Source organism: Rhodnius prolixus, unplaced genomic scaffold (genome assembly GCF_049639745.1).
Source record: "Rhodnius prolixus isolate KJV_2025 unplaced genomic scaffold, Rpr scaffold_2, whole genome shotgun sequence".
Taxonomy (NCBI): Eukaryota; Metazoa; Arthropoda; class Insecta; order Hemiptera; family Reduviidae; genus Rhodnius; species Rhodnius prolixus.
The window spans coordinates 28,519,518-28,528,125 of NW_027411592.1; the positions used below are offsets into that span (position 1 = coordinate 28,519,518).

At 34.5% G+C, this 8,608-nt stretch overlaps 1 pseudogene; it reads right to left on the reverse strand.

Annotated features, from left to right (window-relative positions):
• Positions 1–2,393: 2,393 nt before the first annotated feature.
• On the reverse strand, positions 2,394–3,005 carry LOC141448617 (uncharacterized; annotated as a pseudogene).
• Between the last annotated feature and the right edge of the window lie 5,603 nt (positions 3,006–8,608).

Below are 8,608 nucleotides of genomic sequence, written 5' to 3' on the forward strand. Positions count from 1 at the left end.
TAAGGATTGCGCGGATCCTGTGATTTTGGCTTTTATTTTATTAAGGAGAAGGTATTCATTAGTGGAATTTTCTATAATGTTGGGTCTACAGGTTACGTTATAAACGTCTTCGACTGTTTGAGTAAAGTATAATAATTCATAAGGGTCTCCGTTAAATATGGGAATATGATCATAATCTTCTTTTCGTAAAGGGTGACTAATACGTGGTAATGAAGAGCTTGTGTGGGAACACGGAGTCTGAGTATCCGTTTGGTCATAGGGGGTAAGGACTGGGGGTAGCAGGTCGGAAGTGTTAAGATTAGTATGCATTTTATACAGCTCAAGTGATTACAGTATAAGACAGAGTTGTATGATTAAAATATGTTGATTTGCCTTCTTCTTATCTGTTAAAATAATATTTATTCAGTTATACTGGTTTGCTTTTTCTTTATCTTATCTTATAGGGACTTTTTATAAATTCTTTATATCCGTTACACTTCTTTATAAAGATATCTTAGTCTTTATAATCTAATAATTATTCGAGAACTTATTTATTCTTTATATCAATTATACTTTCTTTTTATTATAAGGATTAATAATTATATGGGGACTTATTTTATTTTTACAATATATCAATTATGTTTATCTTTTTGGGACTGGGACAATTAATACTGCCCTTGCCTACTTTATATGTTTTTAATTTATTGTTTCGGCAGGGTAATCAAGGGGATTTTATAATGCTTGGGAAAGTACATATATATGTATAGGGACTTTTTCTTTATAATTATATAATTCTTACTTAGGGGAATTTATTTCTTCTACTCTTTCTTTTACTTATAATTATTTTATTCTTATAGGGACTGGGATAATTAATTCTGCCCTTGCCTACTTTATATGTTTTTAATTTATTGTTTCGGCAGGGTAATCAAGGGGATTTTATAATGCTTGGGAAAATATATTGTATATGTATAGGGACTTTTTCTTTACAATTATATAATTCTTACTTAGGGTAATTTATTTCTTCTACTCTTTCTTTTACTTACAATTATTTTATTCTTATAGGGACAGGAAGAATTAATAATGCCCTTGCCTACTTTATATGTTTTTAATTTATTGTTTCGGCAGGGTAATCAAGGGGATTTTATAACAACTAGGGGAATTTATTTCTTTTACTTTTTCTTCTACTTTTCTTTTACTTATAATTATTTTATTCCTTTTGGGACTGGAATAATTAATATAAGTAATTATTTTATTCCTTTTGGGACTGGAATAATCGATGCGGTTATTTTATTCCTTTTGGGACTGGAATAATTGATGCGGTTATTTTATTCCTTTTGGAGATTTTTAGGGACAATACAAAAATGTATACACTATTTGATAAAAAGCACATACAAAATCTTAAGACAAATGCTTAAAAGAAAAATTAAAATAATAATAATAAAATAATTACGGCTTGAGTTCTGCCCACCTGATGTTGAATGCTGAATAGATGTTGACCCAGAAGTCTTCTGCTCTCTCGCTCTCAATCACTTTTGGTACGATGTTTTGGAAATTATTAAATTGTTTATGTCACTTAAAGTCTCTGCAAATAGGGACCGTTTATGTCACTTCGAGTCTCTGCAATCGGGCGCCAGTTATATATTTTGTACCGTTAGGGGCTTTTTTTAAAAAGAATAATTTTTATTTAAAACACAAGTTCTTTATTACAATATTAAACTGATATATATAAAATAACGGTTACAAAGATATCAAGGGAAGGGAACTTCACTACTGATAGGTTGAACGGAACTTGGACAAAGTCTGGGCAGAACTTAACTCGGGCAGCGGTTGGACAGAACTGCAGGGAGAACTTAACTCGGGCAGCGGTTGGGCAGAACTGCAGGTAGAACTTAACTCGGGCAGCGGTTGGACAGAACTGCAGGTAGAACTTAACTCGGGCAGCGGTTGGGCAGAACTGCAGGTAGAACTTAACTCGGGCAGCGGTTGGGCAGAACTGGCTGGCCTGGCCTGGGTGACGTATTTATATGTTTGAATACTGCTGTTCTCAGAGGAAATATATTTATGCTGAGTCTCGAGGTTTCCTGTATATAACTCTCGGCATAAAGAGCGCAATGAGAACGTCCTATCGCGTCTAGCGTCTCCAGCTTGCTGTTGAAAGGTTTGAAAAGGTGAGTTGAGAGAAAAGAGGTTAATGGAATTCCTGAACGCAAGCTCCACTCTCTCGAGCTTACTTCCCTACTTACACCAGAGACTTTTCTCCGTTGAGGGCACGATGGCAGTGAATCTGTACTTTTTCAACAAAAGTTACTCACATACAGCTCTCAGGTTTCTGAGATGAGCAACTGAGGCTGGAGTATTTGTACCAAGAACCACGCATTCGAAATCCATAAAAAGATTTCCTGCAATAGCACCTGTTAGGGGTTAAAAAGAAAATAATAGCTAGGTCAGTCAGTCTGGTGGGAGAGAGGGAGGCAGTGATTATTTAAACAGACAAAAAAAACCGAAATATATAAATAAATAGTAATATTTTTTTGTTGAGAGGGGGGTCAGTCATTTGTAATGCACCTCTTAATGAAGTGAATTTGATTTTGTGTAATAAAAAAAAAATTAGGCTTAGTAATAGTTGGGAAAAGAAAGGATTAGAAGACCAAAAGTGAGCGGAAACAAAAGAAGAGAGAAAATCCAGGAGTACAGAAGGCAGTGGGAGCAGATGAAAAAAAAAAAGTTGCGAACCGAACAGAGTTGGTTCTGACGCTGGCGAAGTAAATTGAGCCTTTGGATAGCTGGTGAAGAAAAGTAAACGAAAACTCGCTTGCAGGAGGATTTATCGTGTACCGAGAGAACGAAAACTCTAAAGGCGTACAGGCAAGAGTAGAGAACCAGGTGTCTGCCCAATTCAAGTTGAATTTAAAAGGAGCGGTGAGTGAACCCCAGCGCTGGTGGTAGCAAAGGTAATGGAGATTGGACAATTTGACAAAGTTTGAATCCGTTATAATTCTGAGCTGAAGTTTTTTTATTATTATTATTTAAATTTATTTATTTTTCTTATTAAATGTACAATGTGTTGAAAATATTCTTTAGTCAGCTGGGCCCATTAATTTAATTCCAAGTTTTGTTTGTATAATTAATATAATGTTCATGTTCAGGAATTTCTAACCAAGCATTGTATTTTCTGTTATAGATCATAAAATAGCCTATTCTGATATTGAAGTGAGTACGACCTGCTGTAGCTGGTGCATTACACGATGACTGATTGCTCCGTAAATCTAAATTAAATTAAATTCCTGCTTCCTTATAGTTACTGTTCTCTCTTTTACTCCAGCCAACCTACTATTCCGGGTATTGGGGGTTTTCGCTGCTGTACCCCCAAGAACCTACTCTTACCAGCCCATAAACATCCTCTCTCCCTACACCTTTTGTTTAATCATTTATTATTTTATTTTCTTTTATTTATTTTCATTTATCCCCTTGAAACCGGTACTTATTTCACTCGAAACAACAGCGTGGCGCTCAAGGCAACTATAAACCGCCCTTCCCCACCCCTTCTTCACTGAGCTAGTGGCCCTGCTTTACCTTCCCCATCGGGGAGCGTAACACACCTTTAAGGTAATTACCGATTATTCCACAAGAAACATCAGAATCAAAATATTATTTATTCCGACAATCAGGTCGCCATCAATGCGCTGAACTCTAATACCATCAGTTTGATAACGTTTTGGGTTCAGCTAGGTGAACTCAGTAACCTGGGAAGAGGAAAAAAAACTGTGGCTGTGTCATGGACACGGCCGTGTGTTGTACGTGAATACGTTTACGTAACGGGTTATATTTTTTATATAAAATATTTTTATTTATGTATTTAGGATGAAATCAAGGAAACAAATCGACAATCGAACCACAATCTATGCCTATACAGTCCATTGTCGATGTAGAAGCGATTTCATCATCCACTTGCATAATTTCAACCGCCCCAGCTGCAGATGTACCGACCCCGTCGTTGATCCGCTCTGCCACAGTCATTCTTTTACGTTCCCGGCACAGCTTGACTCGGTCATATGGTGTTTTATTATTACCATTCGATTGTTCTTGAGAAGCCCTTTCCAACCGTATACGATCTCTGTACTTGGTTTTGGCTTTTCGACGCGTATAGGCCGACAATATATATTTCTGATACTTTTTTATTCTAACACCTTATTATATTCACTGTCACTATTCTACAATAATGTTTTATATACAATCGGTAGATTGTGACGTCAGCTGACGATTAAAACTTAAACGAACATCGTAGCTTCTCCGAGTCAAAAGTTATACTAATTTCAAATCTCGATACGTAGCAAAATGATCTCAAAATGGTGGCGCTTCCCCCTCCAACGCGCGCGATGCGTCACAGTCCTCGCTTATCGTAATGAATTCTTTGATCCTTTAGCTATCCAGTGGTCTAATTTAATTTTGGATGTAGACGATAGATTCGAAACTATAATGCCAAACTCTATCCCCCGATTTTGTTATCATTAGGTTTTTTTTGGATTGCCTCCATATGTTAGCAAATTTAAAGACGTATTCACATCAAAAAGGCTCCTTATTTTGACATGGGGAGAAAACTTGAAGAAATATTCGAGAATTCAAATTTTAATGTATATATGCTACATAGCCAAAGTGGTGTTGACGCGGCTGGCTTACACTTGCAATAAGGTTGAGGTAGTAAAACTAGAACATAGAATGATACTGTGAATGAAAGATTGGACCCCAATACAAGGAAATTCATTCAGTCACCATCTACTCTGGGTATTACATGTTTGTCATACACATAGTTAGTAATTAATGGCTCTTTAAGCCATGTTAGTCAGTGTTTTTTATATAATAAATATGTTTGATCAAATTATAGCTATTTACCTTCAAGTCTTGTAGCTATAAAACCCGCCTTATCACTAGTTCTTGTGCAGGTTTAGTTATATATCTATTAATTAATATTTAAACAACTGGCATCCTTACAATTTGCTATTCAACAACCATTGTAGAGCTATGATGGAACTGGTAATAAGCGAAGCACAGATAAAAGTACATATGACTTATTCTTCCCAGAAACAGATTAGAAGGAAAGGTTCTTAGTGATATTCGTTTATCTGGGATCCCAAGTTCATTCTAGAGATAAGATTGTAGAATTTTAAAGATGACTTATTGCATAAAATCAAAGCTACTACTACCAGTGGAAATATTTCCGCATTAGTGTTCTCTCGAATTAATGAAATTCAGCATTTAATAAAACGCTAATTAGTTTCATTCACACGTACAGTTTTTTGTGAATTAGACTGCATTGAGTTAAACCAGCTTCTTTTCTTCGTTTAGAGCGGAAACACTTCGTGGGATCTACTGGTGGATTATACAAGCACAACGTTTGGTAATTGTAACAGCGGAAACACTTTATATTAAAGACCATGTATTGGACTTATCATCACATTTGCCAAATAGCATTGAGTTCTTAATGATTTGAGAATAAAAGAACTACCTAAAAAAAAATAATCTTGAATTAACGGATAGTTGGAACGAGGCGAATTCGTCGGCCTGCAAGTGAAGACTTGTTGCTTCCGATTCACAAACGTTTTTTAGTGTAGGTAGATGGGTATTATCAGTGGAATAGAAATTACTTGAAACAGGACAAGGCTAATATTTTTGGCAGTAGCGGCTCTAATATCATAATAAACCTATGGAATAGAACATCTACAGATTATCACGTCAAATATTACGATTAACTGAATGGTGGAAAACTTACTTCATCTTGACTTAATTAAAAAAAACCTGTGTGGTGAGTCACAAGCCTTACTGAAACCCACAAATCTTATTGAATCATCGTACGTTTAAGTTACATTTAACTCTTGCCTCTCTGGATGGAATCTATTCAGGCAATTATCTTCAAATTTATAAATCAATTTCACATTGAATTCTTATTAATAATGATAAAGTGGTAAGCCAGTACAATAAACACTAATAACACTTTAGAGAAAAGGCTAACCATCTTCCTCTTTCAGAAGTGCTCTTAATTATATTCCCCTAAAAAAAAGTGTCAATTTAAAGTTTTAGATCTAGATACGTGCAACTGGTTCACCAATTTGAAGAAATTAGTTGGAGCCTTTTTCCAGAAAATCTTCAAATACTAAAAAAATTGATTCAGTAAAGTGGTTCGCCGATTTAGATAAACAGAATCACATCATGGCATCCTCTTTTGGCGACCAAACTAAATATTAAATCTTTTTTTTAAAATACTTTTTCGTATTTAAGGGTTCTCAAAACGGTTTTTTTTATTTCCGGTGAGAACTTAACATCAACTGTATGACTACAATGCCTTCCTCTTAGTCGCGTAAGAGAAGCTAAACAAAAGAAATAATATTATTTCTAAAAGCATTCACATCCAGTAATTCAATAATGTATATCCGTAACAAGATAAGAATTCATTACTTCAACGACTTCAACATTACACATTAGGATGAAATAAACAAATATGTCTTCTTTCAAAATTCTTCAAATTAACACAACTAATTGTATTGGAAATACATTTCTATTTCTAAAATTTTAAAATAAATCCACAAATATATGTATAAAGGTAGTATTTAATATTCTTTAAATAGAAATCATTTCTACAATGACAGGTATGTGAATGCAAGCAAAAATATTTAAAACAAATATTGCAAATGTTATATTTTAATGGCTCATCAATATTTTTAGCACAAGATTTGTTTCCTAACAAAATTGCTTCTTTCTTGATTTAGGTTCTTTAAATATAGAATCAATCTAAATTCTGTAACTAATTTTCCTCCTGTTTAGAAACAATTTTCATTTAAATTATTATTTTTTACAGTAGGTATTACAAAAATAACAGTATTTCTTGAAATTTCAAATTTGGCTAAAAAACATTCATAATTTGAAATATTTTGAGAAACCGTTTTGTCTCGAATTCTGAAATAAACAACAGAAATGTATGGCTTTTCTTTTATGTTTTCCAGCTGGTTTGTTGGATGTAGGACTTGAACACTGCCTTACTTCGCTAACTAACACGGAGATTGCTCTCTTCAGCGGCTGATATGAAGAGCACTGGGTGACGATGTACCCGTGCTGAGTAAACAGGCGGTGCTACACCTGAAGAACAGGACTTCCTAACTTCTTTAGAAAATATCATTTATTAAAATTTAAGTTATCTGTAGCAACCGTTCTGGAAAACATGATTCAAACTACAGTAAAATAAAAAAGTAATGCCTATTTTTTCAGGAGGACTTTACGACCAATTGCCAGATTAGGTATCGTGGACGGAGGCGGCTAGCAAAGACACATTACTACAATTTTCTCATCCAAAACACCGACTTCACCGTAGAATCATTAAGGCAAGCAAAATGCCAATGAAAAACGATTATCCTCAAGGTCTCGCATACAAAATCATATTGAAGAGCAATCAGTGCAACACGAAACAATGCAACTCACGCCTCAATGGACAATAAAAGGAGATCCACATCTACGCCAATTTACACGCTATGACCTATAGTCATACCTTACCTATGGTAAGTTCCTTTGGAAAACAAAAGTCGTTTTAAGAAGAACGTAGCATGTCAAGAGCAAATTGTATTTCTTATCGAACAGGAATGATGTCCAGAATTGGATCTAAATTTAAACCACTGTTGGTGAATTTTCGAGAATCGGTTCGTCAAGACACAGCACGTAAACATAGTTCGATTTGTGTCTCGTCTTTTGCTGAGTTTTCAACAGTTTTCCTCTGTTAATACAACTATATCCTTGGGTTTTTACGCATTAGCAAGTGTTTTTAAATGGTGTTTACATTTTTAGTTTCTCAAAATAATTGTAAAAAAATAATATCTGACCTGATGGATATGAGTTGTAAAGAAATTTCCCGTGTTTGTGGCAGGTGAAAAACTAGGATTATTTTAATAAAAATAAAAAGACCCCTGCGTAGAAATTTAAAATAAGGAGCGGATTCATCCGCAAATAGAGGTCTCAAAGAAGATAAATTCTTTAAGAACAGGATACAAATAAAGGGTTGACGAAAGTCTAAAATTCAAGTATTTCGAAGAGCGTAGTAGTAATCTACTAGCCAACTTTATGGTATTTCGAAATCTTGGTTTTAAACGACCAAGATCTGCCGAAAATACCTAAAGAAACAATCTAAGATGGAATTCTAAAGGATAATGAACTAAGAGAGAGCAGTATTAGCAATAAAATGTGAATAATATAAATAAAAAATATTGATATTATTCACATTTTATTTCTTCACTGACTGACACAATCTCCTTGATTAATTCCACGTCATGTTGGCAAGCTATTGAAGATTTGCCATTGAAGGAATCAAAAATTGGAAATCAAAACTGAATGTTAAAAATGGAAAAGAAAACGTTAAGTATAATCATTTATAAAATGAACCTTTCAAGGTGCGTCTTGATGGAGCGACAAGACGAATAAATCGTAGTGTGTCAATTGGGCTTTATTACAGACCCCACAGTGACCTTGCTATTGACCAAACCCAATCTGAAATCATGAGATTCTACCTAGCTCTACCTAGGCATTCTAACTAGACCTCCAAATAAGAAGAATCTGAGAAGAGCCTATTGTAGATAAGGAAAGTTTCCCTAAC